Genomic DNA, 18453 nt, shown 5'->3' with positions numbered 1-18453 from the left:
AAAAGCCAAATATTTGGTAAACGAATATTTACTGGGTCCAGCAGAGACATGGAGACACAGAGGAATTTTAACAAACAGACCTGGCTAGGTTCCTCGCTGTCTACACACCTACGTTTTACTACTGTTAGCTATGGTGACAGCCCCCTCACTGGAACAAGTCCTCTATCCACAGTCTTTTCGGCAATTAGTGAGAAGGTTAAGGGTTCTTACTGAATCTTTCAGGCCTTGATTGTTCTCAGCTCAAAATAATCCAGATGCCAAATGGCATATGTTAGGGTGGTCAGTTCTCCTCCCCTGCACCTCCAACTCTTACCCACTGGTCTTAGTTTTACTTAGGGGATCACGCGAAACGATGCTGCTCCCAGTCCTGCATGGCACGGGTGACAGAGGCACATCAGTCTGGCCCGGGCTGGGGGCAGGGTCCTAGGCTGGGGAAGTGAGCCACTCAGAGGGGAGCCCACGTTTCAGGTGGGCAGAGGTGGGGAAGGCACAGCTGGGTCAGAGGATGATGTGAAGGGCTTTATGCTTACAATCAGACCTAAGGTTGGTGATGGAGAATGGCCCAGGTGTACCAAGGCCTTGAAGATCACAGTGAGGATTTTGTTCCTGGACAACAGGATTTTATTCCATGACTTTCTTTCAGGAAGATGCCTTTGGAGATCATGCAAAGGGAAGAAAAGAAAGGGTGATTGGAAGCTGCTGGTGAAGGATGGTGAGTGGTGCTGAAAGTCTGGGTCAAGCAGGAGGGTTGTGAAGTGGCACCAGATCCAGGGCCCTGGGCTGGCTCAGGTGTGTGAGGGTGATGCCTCCACCACTCTCCTGCCCAGGTCTCCCTCCTCAGCCCCAGACACAAATCTTCCACTGCAGCTTCTCTACTTGGATGGCTCATAACCTTGTTATGAGTGAATGATGTGCCCTTTAAAATTCATATGTCAAAGCCCTAACCCCAATGGGACTGTATTTGGAGACAGGGACTATAATGAGGTAATTAAGGTTAAAAGAGGTCTAAGGATGGGGCCTTGATCCAGTAAGATTAGTGTTCTTATGAGAAGAGATACCAGAGAGCTTTCTCTCTCCCTTCACCCCTTTGTCTTCTGAAGATACAGTGAGAAGGTGACCATCCACAAGCCAGGAAGAGAGGCTCTCACCAGAAACTGAATCTCCTAGCACCTTGAACTTGGATTTCTGGCCTCCAGAAACTGTGAGAAACACACTTCTGTTGTTTAAGTCACTCAGTCTGGTATTTTGGTATGGTAGCCCGAGCAGACTAAGATAAACCTCGAATGCAGCATCTTTGAAAGAGAACTCAAAAATTTCCTCCAGCACCTACCCTCCTCTATGCTCCACATCACTGAATAGGCCCCTGACTTTTCCCTCTCCTGGGTGCCCTGCACATAATCAGTCAAAGAATGTTTTGCCTTCATTCATTTAAATTCTCTCGAGTCCACTTCTCTGACCCTCGGCCTGAGGCTTGGTGCCAGACACCCGAGGCCCCAGCCTGGATGATTTCAGGAATTTTCCAGGAGACTTTCCTGCCGCTAGTTCTGCCACTCACCCCTCCTCCTCCCTCAGTGCTGTGGGCATCTTTCTAGAGCCTTCTAGAAATACTCATTCGACTAAGTTACTTGACAGGCCACACACACCTGGGGCCCCCACTGCCCGCTGCAGGAAGTTCAGATTTATTCTTCATTTTATTCTTCACCAGGTGTCCTCTCTGCTCCCACTTGTCATCCTCTCTGTGCCTTTCCACCCTCCCTCCCTTCCTCCCTCATACACACTGCCAGTGGCCTTGAACCTGCTGGGCTCTCTGTGTATTTCAGCCTCAGCACACTCGCATCCTTTTCCCTGGGGTGTCCTTTCCACTCCTCCTCCTCCTAACTCCTTCACTCACCCTTTAGCTCAGCTGAGCTGGCTCCCATAGGAAGCACCTCTGCATCTCCCCAGACCCCTCTGGCCAAGGCAGTGGCCTGTAGGGCCATGTGGCTGCCAAGCACTTGAATTGTGGCCGGTGTAACTGGAAACTGAACTTCTAAGCTGCAGGTGTAGACTACACAGCAGATTTAGCCCAAGTTTAATATTGATTCCCCATTGAAATGATGATATTTGGAGTATATTTATTTAAATAAAATATATTATTAAAATTAATTTCATGCTTAAAGATTTCTAAAACCTGTAGCCACATGAAGATTCAAGATTACGTGTGGGGCTCACATTATAATTCTTCTGGGCAGTGCTACCCTAGACTGGTGAGCTGCCTCTCCTTGTGCTCCCAAAGGGCCCTGTCCTTCTTTCTGGAGTAACACACATCAAACTGCCTTGGAATCACTGATTCTTTGGCTGTCTTCTCCAAAAGGGTCTGTTTCTTGAAAAGGTATACTGGACCTTGGTCAATAGAACATCTCCAGCATCTAATCATGGCAGTTTGCACATAGGAGATGCTCAAAAAGATTGAGTGGAAGGAAAAAGCAAGGGATGAAGGGAGGGTCCAGGGTGGGAGGGAGGGAAATGGGTAGGAAGGAGGAGGGAAGAAAGGAGGCAGAAGCACGGATCCTAGCACAGCACATGGAATGATGCACACCCAGGAGGCTCTGAGAGGGCAGCAAGGGGCCCTTCCCCAGGCCAGGAGGGTGCAAAGCTCTTACTGGCCTGGCTCTAGAGAAGCCAGCTGGTGGGGACAATGACTTGGGTGTCACTGGCACTAGAGTAGGCTTTGTGGCGGAAATGGATTTCCAACGCAAAGAAGAGCTAAACAGTGTCGGATGTTCCCTCATCCACATCCTCCAAGGTCTGGAAGAGAAATACTTTATTTCCTAACAGGATGCAACCAATAATCTTCCAGACCTTATTATTTCAGGGGAAAGTATCTTCTCCCTCATCTTTCAGTTGGTATGATGAAAGCATAATGGATTGTAGGATTTATCTACCTGGCAGGCCTTCTTACATTTCTTGGCCCATGGGCCATAAATCGGCCATAAATCATACTGGGTCTCGTATGCAACAGAAGTGCAGTTTGCAGGAAGGTGGTGCTCAGATGCAGTCTTTCCTTGCTGTCCAACTGGGGAGAATGCTCACCAGACTGACAGCTCTTGCCCTGGACAGAGCATTCCATGTGGTGTAATGAAATTCATATGCAGAATATGCAGGTGAGGTGAATTGGATGAGTTAAAGAAATCTATGCAGGGAGTAAGACATCAAATAAAACTTGACTTGCGGAAGACGGAGAAGATGGCGGAGTAGAAGGACGCTCGCAGGTCACCCTCTCCCACAAATACACCAAGACCCACATCTACAGACCCACTCAACCAACCAGAGCACCTGCGGAACTCTGAGAGAACATCGCCCTCTTCAAAAGATAAAGACGCCAAAAATCTGGTAGGAGAAAAGGAAAAAAGAAAGAACAAAAGGCAAAGCAGCGCGGCACGGGTCCCGCGGGGAGGGAGCGGCAAAGGAGGACTGGCGCTCGCTCGCTGGGTCTCCCCTCTCCAACTGAGAGGCCAGCGGGACGGAGGGGGAGCCTCCGAGGCTCGGATCTGTACAGAGCAGCCCTTGACTGACAGAGCTAAGTTAAACGGGCACAGAGCGTCCCCCCGACACCCAGCCTGAGACGCAGGATGGCAGCGGCGGGCAGGGCCAGGCTGCACAAGCCGGGCGGAGGACGGAAGTGGCTGCATGGAGGCAGCCCCTGGGGAACGCAAGGGGCTGCCCGCCGTGGCTGTGGGTGCACAGGGCAGAACAACCTGGACCCTCCATAAAACAGCAAGGTTGATGTGCTCTCAGGGGAAGGGTGCACACCCCCATCTCTGAAATCCCGCGGAAAGTTTTCGGGGGAAGAGAGGCGGGGCTCAGGCGCAGCCGCCATATCCTCCGCGCTTAGCACTCAGGCGGGGGCGGGGGCGAAACCTGCATCCGCACCGAAGGGCTTAGCAGCCTCAAAGGCCAGACTGAGACTGGCCTGCAGCCCGGGGCAGACAGGATCCTTCCATCCTGGTCCCTCAGAGAACTTGCTCCACAAAGACAAACAAGGAGCTGGGTTTTGGCTCAGAGCAGGGACAAGGCTGCCCCTCGGTCTTCCCCGAGCCCACCCGCGGAGCGCCGACCAGGGCGGAGCACGCAGCCGCACAGAGCAGCAGAGCTACCGGCAGCAGCGCAGGTAGAGGGAGAGCGGCCCCCCCCCACCCCCGCCTTTCGGGCAGGAACACAGCTCCTGAGGGAGGTGCTGGGAGGGGCACGACCCGTCCTCCTACCTGGCCAGTCTGCAACATCTGACTGTGGCATCCGGAGGGGCAGCAACCCGCCCGCCCACAGCAGAGGAGAGCTGCACCTGACCCCGTGTTAAGAGGAGGCACGATCTGCTTGCCGACAGGTGCTGGGAGCAGCACAGAAGAGGGCGCCAACGGAGGGCCTCTGAAAACAGCAAGCTGAGCTTCCAAAACAGGACGAAGACAGAAAGACTTCACATTAAAAGCACACAGACTCCAGGAGAACACCGACAACCCCCCCCCCTTTTTTTTTTAAATCTGTTTTTACCTGTTCTATTTTCTATTACTCTCTTAATTTTTACTTCTTAATTCATATCTATTTCTCTTGGGCTTTGATGTCCTGTTATTGATTAGACACAGGTTTCAAATACATCTATTCATCTCCCCCCCCCTTTTTTTTGTAAAGGTTTTAGAAGGATGTCTCAACCCGATTAATACTCTGCTTCAACTCGCTCTTCTATTACTCATTATACACTGTTTTCAAACCCTCTTTCTCCCTTCTTTTAAAGTTCTTTCTCTCTCTCTCTTATTTTTTTTCCTAAGTTCTATTCCTAAATAGGCATTAGATAGATAAAATCCTTAAGGACCAAAATAAACAACTGATACTCCATAAACCACAGTGCCAAAGAGGTATGAGCAAGATGAAGAAGCAGAAAAACGTTTCCCAATTAAAAGAACAAGAGAAATCCCCTGAAAGAAAGATCAATGAAATAGACATCGATAGCCTACTAGATCAAGATTTCAAAAAAGGAGTGATCAAATTGCTGAAGGAATTAAAAGAGATAGTGTTTAGAGATATAAAATATGTCAAAAATGAAATTGAAGGTATAAAGAAGAGCCAAGTAGAATGGGTAAACTCATTGACAGAGATGAGGAATGATCTAATAGCTGTGCAAAGCCGACTAGATAATGCAGAGGAACGAATTAGTGATCTAGAAGACAGGGCAATAGAAAGCACCCATTCAGAAGAACTACAAGAGAAGCAAATAAAAAATAATGAAAATAGCATAAGGGACCTATGGGATAACATAAAGCGTCCCAATCTTCGCATAATAGGGGTCCCAGAAGAAGAATAAAGATCAAAGGGGACTGAAAAGGTTTTTGAAAAAATCATGACTGAAAACTTCCCAAACCTAAAGAAGGAATCAGATATCCAAGTACAGGAAGCTCAGAGGGTCCCAAACAGGAAGAACCCAAATAGACCCACACCAAGACATATCATAATCAAGATGGCCAGAGTCAAGGATAAAGAAATGATTCTAAAGGCAGCAAGAGAAAAGCAAAGAGTAAGTTACAAGGGAACCCCCATAAGGCTCTCAGCTGATTTCTCTACACAAACACTACAGGCAAGAAGGGAGTGGCAAGATATATTCAAAGCCCTGAATGAAAAAAAGATGCAGCCTAGGATCCTTTATCCAGCAAGGCTATCCTTTAGGATAGAAGGAGAAATAAAGAGTTTCACAGACAAAAAAAAGCTGCAGGAGTTTAGCAACACTAAACCCATGTTAAAAGAAATATTGAAAGGGCTATTCTAAATAGAAAAGCAGCAGGATGCTACAGAAATGAGAAACACACAACTGGAAAGGTGATAACTCATGAATTACAAATAAAGTAAACACGAAATTATAAAAGAAGACATACAAATCACTGAGAGTGGGAGAGGGAGGCAGGGAAATATAGAATATTTTTTTCTTTCTTTTTTAAATTTTTTTAACAGTAGGATGGGTTTGAGATCATGTTACTATCAGTTTAATAAAAACAGTTATAGTAATGGGTTGACAGATTTACAAAAAAGGGTAACCAAAGCCAAAAATTTACAAAGGAGTCACAAAAATTAAATAAAATCCATGATAATACAAAGGAAAATTACCAAACCACAAAAGGAAGAAGAAAGGAACAAAGAGGATATACCAATTCAACTGCAAAGATAAGTTCAAAATGGCAATAAACACACATCTATCATTAATTACTGTAAATGTTAATGGACTAAATGCTCCAGTCAAAAGACACAGAGTGGCAGACTGGATAATAAAGCAAGAACCTTCAATATGCTGCATACAAGAGACCCACTTTAGGGAGAAGGACACATATAGATTGAGAGTGAAAGGATGGAAAAGGATATTCCATGCAAATGGAAAAGCCAAAAAAGCAGGTGTTGCAGTACTGATCTCACACAAAATAGACTTTAAAACAAAGGCCATAAAGAAAGATAAAGAAGGACATTTTATAATGATTAAAGGAGTGATACAAGATGAGGATATTACACTCATTAATATATATGCACCCAATATAGGAGCACCTAAGTACATAAAACAATTACTAACAGAGATAAAGGGGGATATTGATGGGAATACAATCATAGTTGGAGATTTTAACACTGCATTAACATCACTAGACAGATCTTCCAGACAGAAAATAAACAAGGCAACAGAGAAATTAAATACTACAATAAAAAAACTAGATTTGGTGGATATTTTCAGAGCATTACACCCCCCAAAAATAGGGTATACATTCTTTTCAAGTGCACATGGAACATTTTCCAGGATCGATCATGTACTTGGGCACAAAAGAAGCCTCAACAATTTTAAGAAGATAGAAATTATCTCAAGCATCTTTACTGACCACAATGCCATGAAACTGGAAATCAACAACAGAGAAACAAAGGAGAAAAAAAGGAAAGCATGGAGATTAAACAATATGTTATTGAAAAAACAATGGATCAATGAGGAAATCAAAGCTGAAATTAAAAAATACCTTGAGACAAATGATAATGAAAGCACAACCACTCAAAACCTATGGGACACAGCAAAGGCAGTGCTAAGAGGGAAGTTTATAGCGATACAGGCCTTCCTCAAAAAAGAAGAACAATCTCAAATAAACAATTTAACCCACCACCTGAATGAACTAGAAAAAGAAGAACAAAAAGCCCCAAAAAGCAGCAGAAGGAAGGAAATAATAAAGATCAGAGGGGAATTAAATACAATAGAGATTAACAAGACCATAGAAAAAATCAACCAAACCAAAAGCTGGTTTTTTGAAAAAGTAAATAAAATCAACAAACCTCTGGCCAAACTCACAAAGAAAAAAAAAGAGACAGCACAAATTAGCAAAATAAGAAAGGAAAATGGAGAAATTACAACAAACAAAATAGAAATACAGAATATCATACGAGAATATTATGAAAAACTATATGGAACCAAACTGGATAACCTAAAGGAGATGGACAAGTTTCTGGAAACATACTGTCCACCAAGGCTAAATCAAGAAGAATCTGAACACTTGAACAATCCGTACACTAGAAAGGAAATAGAAATAGCAATTAAAAACCTCCCTACAAATAAAAGTCCAGGACCGGACGGCTTCACCGGGGAATTCTACCAAACATACAAAGAAGAACTCATACCAGTCCTTCTCAAACTCTTCCAGAAAATTGAAAAGGAGGGAATACTCCCAAACTCATTCTATGAAGCCACCATCACCCTGATACCAAAACCAGGCAAAGAAACTACAAAAAAAGAGAATTATAGGCCAATATCACTGATGAACATAGATGCCAAAATCCTCACCAAAATTTTAGCAAATAGAATCCAACAACACATAAAAAAGATTATACATCATGACCAAGTGGGGTTCATCCCAGGGACACAGGCTGGTTCAACATATGCAAATCAATCAATGTAATACATCACATCAACAAGAGAAAGGACATAAACCACGTGATTATCTCAATCGATGCAGAAAAAGCATTTGATAAAATTCAACACCCATTTATGATAAAAACTCTTGCCAAAGTGGGTATAGAGGGAACATATCTCAACATAATAAAAGCTATATATGACAAATCTACAGCCAGCATAGTACTCAACGGTGAAAAACTCAAAAGCTTCCCACTAAGATCTGGGACAAGACAAGGATGCCCACTATCACCACTCCTATTCAACATAGTCCTAGAAGTCCTAGCCACAGCAGTCAGGCAAGAGAAAGAAATAAAAGGGATCCAAATTGGAAAAGAAGAGGTAAAAGTGTCATTATATGCTGATGACATGTTACTATATATAGAAAACCCTAAAAGGTCCACACAAAAACTACTAGAGCTGATTGAAGAATTCAGCAAGGTAGCAGGTTACAAAATTAACGTTCAAAAATCAGTTGCATTTCTTTACACTAACGATAAATCAACAGAATAAGAAAGTAAAGAAACAATCCCCTTTAAAATAGCACCCAAAGTAATAAAATATCTGGGAATAAATCTAACCAAGGAGGTGAAAGAATTATACACAGAAAACTATAAACCATTGATGAAGGAAATTAAAGAAGACTTTAAAAAATGGAAAGATATTCCATGCTCTTGGATTGGAAGAATCAATATTGTTAAAATAGTCACACTGCCCAAGGCAATCTACAGATTTAATGCAATCCCTATCCAATTACCCAGGACATATTTCACAGAACTAGAACAAATCATAATAAAATTTATATGGAACCATCAAAGACCTAGAATTGCCAAAGCATTACTGAAGAGAAAGAAAGAGGCTGGAGGAATAACTGTCCCAGACTTCAGAGAATACTATAGAGCTACAGTCATCAAGACATCATGGTATTGGTACAAAAACAGACATATAGACCAATGGAACAGAATAGAGAGCCCAGAAATGAACCCACAAATTTTGGTCAACTCATCTTTGACAAAGGAGGCAAGAATATACAATGGAATAAAGACAGTCTCTTCAGCAAATGGTGTTGGGAAAACTGGACAGCAGCATGTAAAACAATGAAGCTAGAACACTCCCTTACACCATATACAAAAATCAACTCAAAATGGATTAAAGACTTAAACATAAGACAAGATACAATAAACCTCCTAGAGGAAAACATAGGCAAAACATTATCTGACATACATCTCAAAAATTTTCTCCTAGAAGAAATAAAAGCAAGAATAAACAAATGGGACCTAATGAAACTTACAAGCTTCTGCACAGCAAAGGAAACCAGAAGTAAAACAAGAAGAAACCCTATGGAATGGGAGAAAATTTTTGCAAGTGAAACCGACAAAGGCTTGAACTCCAGAATATATAAGCAGCTCATACGACTCAATTAGAAAAAAATAAACAACCCAATCCAAAAATGGGCAGAAGACCTAAACAAGCAATTCTACAAGGAAGACATACAAATGATCAAAAAGCACATGAAAAAATGCTCAATATCACTAATTATCAGAGAAATGCAAATCAAAACTACAATGAGGTATCACCTCACACCAGTCAGAATGGCCGTCATTCAAAAATCCACAAATGACAAATGCTGGAGAGGCTGTGGAGAAAGGGGAACCCACCTACACTGCTGGTGGGAATGCAGTTTGGTGCAGCCACTATGGAAAACAGTGTGGAGATTCCTCAAAAGACTAGGAACAGACTTACCATATGACCCACGCATCCCACTCCTGGGCTTGTATCCAGAAGGAAATCTACTTCAGGATGACACCTGCACCCCAATGTTCATAGCAGCACTATTTACAATAGCCAAAACATGGAAACAGCCTAAATGTCCATCAACAGGTGACTGGATAAAGAAGAAGTGGTATATTTATACAATGGAATACTACTCAGCCATAAAAGCCAACAACATAATGCCATTTGCAGCAACATGGATGCTCCTGGAGAATGTCATTCTAAGTGAAGTAAGCCAGAAAGAGAAAGAAAAATACCATATGAGATCGCTCATATGTGGAATCTAAAAAACAAAAACAAAAACAAACAAACAAAAACAAAGCATAAATACAGGACAGAAATAGACTCACAGACAGAGAATACAGACTTGTGGTCACTGGGGGGTGGAGGTTGGGAAGGGATAGCCTGGGATTTCAAAATTGTAGAATAGATAAACAAGATTACACTGTATAGCACAGGGAAATATACACAAAATGTTATGATAACTCACAGAGAAAAAAATGTGACAATGAGTGTGTATATGTCCATGAATAACTGAAAAATTGTGCTGAACACTGGAATTTGACACATTGTAAAATGATTATAAATCAATAAAAAATGTTAAAAAAATAAAAAAAATAAAATAAAAGTAAAACTATCAGCCCTAAAAAAACAAACAAAAAAAAACTTGACTTGCTATTATTCTCTTTAATAGTAGAATCAGTCTTTATAATTTACATACAATGTGTGTTCTAAAATGAGAGGATAAGGTAGATTTCAAATACTCCTACATTGAATAACACCTTTTCATTCCTCTTCCACTGTTTACAAATTGGCTACTTTTACACGTGGACGCCAGCCATCATTGCTTAGGAAACTCTTTTCCTTTCTTCTTTTTTTCTTTTCTTTTTTTTTTTTTTTTTTTTTTTTGATGGAGGAGGTAATTAGGCTTATTTTAATTTAATTATTATTATTACTTTTTAGTGGAGGTACTGGGGATTGAACCCAGGACCTCATGCATGCTAAGCGTACACTCTACCACCTGAGCTATACCCTCCCGTAGGAAATTCTTTTCTTGTGGATTAAGGAAGCAAGTGGAGTAGATAGTTTTTTTAGTTGGGGTTTAGTCAAGAATCCAAGTACCACTCTACAGATCTTCCTTGATTTACGATGGGGTTACAGACTGATAAACCCATTGTGAATTGAAACTATTAAGTCAAAAATGCATTTAACACACCTAACTTACCAAATTTCATAGCTTAGCCCGGTCTACCTTAAAAATGCTCAGAACACTCACATTAGCCTATGTTGGGCAAAATCATCTAATGCAAAGCCTATTTTAGAATGCAGTGTTGAATAGATCATGTAATTTATTGAATACTGTACTGAAAGTGAGAAATAGAATGGTTGTCTGGGTACAGAATGACTGTAAGTGTATTGTTTACTCTTGTGATTGAAAAACGCTAAGTCAAACTCTGTCTAGGTCTTTCAAAGAATAAGACATTAGTAGCAGGTTGTTAGCATCCTAGGCAAATGTCAGAAGCCTGAGGTATGAAGGACCAGGGCTGTCTTCTGAAAATCCCGAAGGGCAGAGGTCTCTCCGTGGTCTCAAGTATCTGTAGTAGCCAAGAAGATCCTTTCAGAAGGAAGCCCAGGGTGCTGAGAGCTTCCACGGAAATCTCAGAACCCCACAGCCCTGAAGTGGGGTGTTTCCCAACAATGCCTCCTGTCATAGAGAAAAGCCCATGACTTCTTTTGCCAGACACACCTGCCGTCAGCTGCTATGGAAGCATTAGATGGCTTCTCCTCTCCCACCTTCCAAATGGTATAGGAGGCCTTCTAACTGTGAAGCCCATTAGAATTCCAAAGGATTGAGTGTGTAGTTTCCAGGTTTTATCCATTTTGGCTTATGGTGATGGTGAGGGGCATATTGAGTATCAATAAGACATATCTGGAAGGTACGTTAACAATACAAGTGGTTTCTAGTTTATTGATCTATAGCAGAGAATGGTTTTTCATGCATAAGGTGGTCATATCCATTGCAAATCTTTGTTTTTTTTTCCTTTCAAATGGTGAATAGGATTGTTAAGTTAAACTCTGGTCGGAAACTGGCCCCGAATAGTGCTAAATTTTAAAGGCCTTATTTGAAATTCAACTCTGCCACTTATTCCCTAGGTATGAAGTTTATTTCACCTCTTCACAGTCCCCATATTTCTTCAATAGACAATGATGTTATTTCATAGGGGTTAGCACATATTAAAGCCAATAAAATGTAAAGAAACATTTTATGACACTGTACACTCTAAATTATAACTGTCTTCCTTTTATGTCTCTCATCTTTAATGTGAAAGGTTGTCATTAGGTTACAAGGTCATTGAGTGTTGCATGATGAGTAGGCATTAGGTGGAATTTAGAGAAGGTAGGAGACATAATCAAGAAAGAGTTATATACTCAATGTATGGAAACATGAGAGACTCTTGGGGAACCATGGTGAGATTAGCCTGGCTAAGTCTTCAGGTAGGAAGGGGAAGCATGAATAGATGAGGGTACTGGCATAAGCAGAAACCAGATTATAAAGGTCTTAGGGTTGACACCATGGATTTTAGATTTTTATTCTAAAGGCAATGAACGGGGCTAAGGAAAGATAAGGCACAGTGTCCATACTCAAGGAGCCCAGAGTCCATTTAGGAGATAGGTCATTTCAATATGGTATCACAAATACTCGCAGAACTCCGGTGTCTTACACTGTGGAGGGTTCCCTTCACATTTCAGTGTACGTCTAATTGCATGCCCTGGCTCTGTGCAGTTCACAGCAGCACTGCTGCCCATAGTGGCTCTGGTGGCTAACACAGTGGTAAGTACCGACTGCGAGGTGCATACATTGAAAGGAAGACCTAATTTAGCATTGACTAAACAGAAAAATATTCTAGAATAGGTGACGTCTACTCTAAGACATGAAGTATAAATGAGAGTTAGCAATTTGAGGGAGAAAGGAGCTGGGGAAAAGGGATTTCAAGGCAAGAATTTCAGAGTGTGCAAAGGCCTGGACCCATCTCTCCACATAAAAGAATATGTGTAGTCTGATAAGAGTCTGGAGGGCATGAAGGCAGAGGGCTGGTAGGGTGGTTCTGGTTTGCTCTGAAACCACATAAAGCTTACCCTGAACAAGTGGGCTGTGGATTCCTTGGCTCAAAATGCATTGCTCTCATGCTGGAAGCTGTAGCAGTTCCAGGTGAAGGAGAGAGAGGATTAAACTCCTTCGAGACTCCCTCACCTCATGGTAAAGTGCAGACAGAGCCGACCTGGAGGCATTCTGGAGATGAGATCCTGGGAAAGTGTGGGAAACAACTCAGAAAGACTCAGGATATTAATGAGTTGGCAAACTATAAAATACAAGGTTCAATCCATGTCAGAGGGTGGTTTTGACTTAACATTGAGGTAATATATATGAATGTATTGTATTTTTAGTTACTTACTTTCTTTTTTTAATGGGGGAGGTAATTTTAGGTTTACTTATTTGCTCATTTTTTTTTAAACAGAGCTACTGGGAATTGAACCCAGGACTCTGTGCATGCTAGGCATGCACTCTACCACTGAGCTATACACTACCCCCAAATGTATTTTAAACTCTTTATTATCAAATACCAACTTCTAAGTTGAAAAGCATACTGATAAATTTTTGTATGAATATGAGGAGCAAGGAGACTTAGAAATATCGAATTAGTCCTATAATATTATTTTAAATTAGTTAGTTTTCTTTACTGAGAAAATATCTACCTAGATGGTTGGAAAATTAAATAAATACAAATAAAATAAGAAGAAGACAAATCCTCTGTCCCCTCAGAGTGCTCATTCTCTAGGTTTCATTCTCAAGCAAGAAATTAGAGTTTTCTTATACATCCTTTCAAAAATGTTTGAAACATATAAAACTAGATATATTGATCTTTTTTCTATGCAGTTAGGAGCACTCTGTAGAGTATTTCACACGTGCTCTGCATTTTACAATCAATCTTGGAAATTATTTCATATTAGGACATACAGATCTAATTTATTCCTCTTCATGGATGTGCTATATTTCGTTGTGGGAATATACTGTGATTTATCCAAGCCCTCTACTGATGGAGTGGTTGTGTCTAGTCTTTGTATGGCTGCCAAAGTCAGCATCAGTATCATTTTACTCAGACCTCGTGCACAGGCAAAATCCCATCTGTGTCTGCAGATCAGCAAGCTCACAGCATGTGAGCAATTTTATTTTATTTAGACATGGACGTATTGACCTCAAATGAGATCAGCTGGGTTTCTGTATATTCTCCTTGTTGTGTTTTATTAAGATTTTGTTAAGTGAACAATGGAGAAAACATCTTAATTTGCGATGATTTGATTAGCAATTACTTAATTATGATGAATGTTTAGCTTCTTTTCAATAATTTATGTGTAATTTGCATTTCTATTAATGTTAACACCCTACTAGTGGTTTTTTTTCCCTCATTTTCTTCATTGTGTTTTTGTTATGTTTGTTGATTTGTAAAGAGTTGGTTTTCTTTCTTTTCTTTTTTTTTGGTGAGGGGAAAAAATCTTTATTGATAAAAGTGTTTATATGTATAAATAATTTTCCCCTTGTCTCTGTCTTGTGATTTCAGTTGTGATGTTTTTGTTGTCAAATTTATTCATTTGTTTTCTTTACAGGCTGTAGTTTCTGTTTTGTGCTTCAAAAACCTTCTCCAACAAACTTCATGTCTTATTCACCTATTTTTGTAATACGTTTACATTTGCCTTTTTAAAACAGTTGAGTCTTCGATTTCTAGAATGTATTTGAATGTAGGGGGTGAGGTAAAAACTGAGCTTTGATTCTCCCACAATTTTAGACCCTTGTCCCCTTTCCACTTATTTAATAATCTATTTTCGTCCAATAATTTAGATCCTGCCATTGTAATATGTTATAATCCTATATGTGTTTAACTCTGGACTCTGTACAATTACCAATTTTTATCTTCCTTTTTCTCGAGGAAATCTTTAAATTACCACATCTTTAGAATATATTTGAATATCTAATAGGACTTGACCTCATTACTACTCTTTTTTTCCCCCAGAATTTTCCTGACTCTCCACATATCATAGTATTTCCAGACGAACTTTAGAAACAGGTGGCGTAGTTCCAGAAAAATGTTACTAGGAGGGATGAAAGCTGACATTTTTATGACATTCAAGGTCAGAGGATAACTTCCATGTATTTATATCCCTCAGAAATTGAAAGCGTTCCTCATGGAGTGCTTTGACATGTTTAGTTTAGTTTACTCCCAGACATTTTTGGTGCAATTGCTTTTACAACTCTAAATGAGATGTTCTTTAATAACTTTATTTTCTAAATACGTGCTATTTATGTGTAGGAAATGCTCTTTGATGTTTTGTAATCTGTCATTTGACTGAAGGGGTTTTACTAAATTCCCTCAATGTTTCTAGTGGTTTTATTGTATTTTATTGGAATTATTTTCCTGTGTGAAATGTCTGTATAAAGTTCTGGACAGTGTTTATTCATCCTATCATCACTGGTAGCAGCAGTAATAGCAGTGATAACAATGTCAACTTTCAGGCTTTTCTTCGATTCTTTTCTGCCATGTAAAGAGGCAGAGAAATTCAGAATGAATGACTATCCAGGAGAGGTGGAGACCGACAGTAGAGGAAAAATCATTTATTTATTTATTCATTCACCCAACAAAACATTTATAGATTGTCCACTCAATACCAGACATTTAAGTGTGGCCAAACACACAAAAGTCATCAAGGTACAGGAAGAAACCGAGAAAGTTAACCTTTATCGAGTGTGTCAATCACCTTATGTACCTCATCTCATGAAATTCTCGCAAAGCAATTTATTGAGTGTATATCGTTAATCTTGTTTTTGTAAATATGAAACTGACACTCAGGCTAATTTCCTTGCCTAGGTTAATACAATGACAGATTTGGGATTGAAATCCAGATCCAAGTAATGACACAGTCATCTCTCTTTTTTCTACCCCTCCTCCCTGTCATTTGGGGAAAGCCCTAGACTTGCATTCTCAGATGGTACCCTGAGATACCCACTACATGGGAACCCCATGCACAGGAATTAAATTGTGGTTGGGAGAGTGCTGGCGATGAATGAGCATCACAAGCAAACCAAAAGGTTGGAGAGAAAGATTTTCTATTTCTCCTAGAAATAGAAAACAGCATGCACAAACAAGGGGGGCCGTGAGAAAACACTGAACTGAGGGGACTATTTTAAGTGCAGTCATGACTTGCTACATCTGAAAAGCTGTGTGTTGGGATGGGGGCTGCAGACCTTGAGCTGAAACTGTGGTTGAGGATAGAGATGCTAATGTGTGATGTGTGTGGTCAATGAGTACAGCAGGGGGTTGACATTTATTTTTTCTTTCTCAACATCTTTATTGAAAGGTAATTTATATACCACACAATGTATGCATTTGAAGCAGGAAGCTGGAAACGGACACCCAGAAGAAGGGGTGTGAGTCTAGCCTGGAGACAGGGATTCAGGAGGATTCAGAGTGTGAGAGGGAGTGGGTGTGTCATAGAACATCCAGGAACACTGTGGAGAAGGAAGGAGCTCCAAGGTCAGACCAGAGAAAAGGTAAGATTAATTAGGCAGATGGGGAAGAGAAGCCCACAGAAGATATAAGGAAGAGGTGACAGAGAGGTGGGGAAGAACTGGAGGCTGTGCTTCACAGAAGTACCAAGAACAAGGTCATCCAATGCCCCAGAGAAGGCAAACTCAAAGGGGACAGTACACAGTGGCCAGGGTCTTACTAGAGTCTGGTAAATGTGGATGGTGGGGAGGTCACTGGATTAGAGTGAGGGGGGTCATGAAAGGGAGGTGAGGAAGTGGAGTCAAAGAATATGAAAAGCAATATATATATATATGTACGTGTATGACTAAAACATTATGCTATACACCAGAAATTGACACAACATTGTAAACTGATCATGCCTCAATAAGAAAAAAGGTAAAAACTAACAAACAAACAAAAAGCCAGACCTTCTGAGAGACTTACCAACTCCATGGAGAGATTCAGAATATCTTCTCTGCCTTTGTGTCCATAAACTGGGAACAATTGGAGACATAAAACAACCCTGTCCTTCCCCTGGATTAAATAAGTGATACATGGGCCTTGGGCTTCACTCCAGGTAGGCAGTCACATCACTCATCTCTGCTGTTCTCAAAAGCCCAAGATGGAAACAGGAGCAATTCTGGGGACTCACAACAGACAGACATAGTTGGGGGAAAAAAAAAAACTCAAAGACTCTAACATGATCTCAGTTTGGCTCTGCATGATACTAACATGGTTCTTCTGAGCTCTCTTAAACTAGGTGGGTCATGTTACATTTGGAATCTAAATTGTGATAAAGGCCTATGGCTAACCAGTTCCAGGACGATCTGCAGATTTATGCAGATAAAGGCTCTTTTATTGAATGAGTTCACCAGTACATCTGGGTAAGAGGAGCTGAGCTCTGGGCCTTATTGTCACGGTTTTGCATGTTGGGTCTATTCCTTGGCAATTGTATTTGGAACTCGTAACAATGCCTCTTTCCTCATCAGTGACCCAGCACAGCTGAATGAGGCTTACTCTTAGAAACCTGGATTTTTCTACAGTCAGAGTCCAGAGAATGGTGCTTTCACCCCAGTTAGTATGGAACAGGCCAAGTCCCACCCTGGGAAAACTTGAAGTCTCCTGTGACATGATCTTGCCATGTTGTAGTGAAATCCAGGGTCAGGTCAAATATTCCAAGACTCCCCTATGGCCGAGCTCTTTGACCAGCAGATTCTCAGCATCCTGGTCACACTTCAGTAGTTGAGGGGCTGAGGTCCCAAGTAGACACCCCATCTTCTCAGGCCTGACTTCTCATCTTACAGACAACTGAGGCCAGACAGGACCATCCAGAAATGAGCAATCCCAGGAATACTGCTTCTTTTCTCTGCAGAACAGTTGACATTATGCTCTTTTGCCTTTCTGTAGTCTTTCATCACTCTGGCATCAATTAAATAGATTCTTTTTTTAAAAAAGAATTTATTTTATTTTTTATTCTTTTAAATTGAGTTATAGGCAGTTTACAATGTTGTGTCAATTTCTGGTGTACAGCACAATGCTTCAGTCATACATGAATATGCATATATTCATTTTCATATTCTTTTTCACCATGAGCTACTACAAGATATTGAATATATTTCCCTGTGCTATACAGTATAAACTTGTTTATCTAGTTTACACATACCAGTCAGTATCAGCAAATCTCGAACTCCCAGCTTATTCCTTACCACCCCCCATCCCACTGCAACCACAAGTCTGTATTCTATGTCTGTGAATCAGTTTCTGTTTTATATATAGGTTCATTTGTCTTCCTTTTTTTTTTTTTTAGATTCCACATATGAGTGATGTCATATGGTATTCTTCTTTCTCCTTCTGGCTTACTTCACTTAGAATGACATTCTCCAGGGCCATCCATGTTGCTGCAAATGGCATTATTTTATTATTTTTTATGGCTGAGTAGTATTCCATTGTATAAAATATACCACAACTTCATTATCCAGTCATCTGTCGATGGACATTTAGGTTGTTTCCATGTCTTGCTATTGTAAATAGTGCTGCTATGAACATTGGGGTGCAAGTGTCTCTTTGAATTAGGGTTCCCTCTGGATACATGCCCAGGAGTTGGATTGCTGGGTCATATGGTAAATCTATTTTTAGTCTTTCAAGGAAATAGATTCTTACTTTCCA

This window comes from Camelus bactrianus, chromosome 11 (assembly GCF_048773025.1).
Source record: "Camelus bactrianus isolate YW-2024 breed Bactrian camel chromosome 11, ASM4877302v1, whole genome shotgun sequence".
NCBI classification, from domain to species: Eukaryota; Metazoa; Chordata; class Mammalia; order Artiodactyla; family Camelidae; genus Camelus; species Camelus bactrianus.
The sequence above is the reverse complement of the archived record's forward strand: the minus strand, read 5'-3'. Positions refer to the sequence as shown.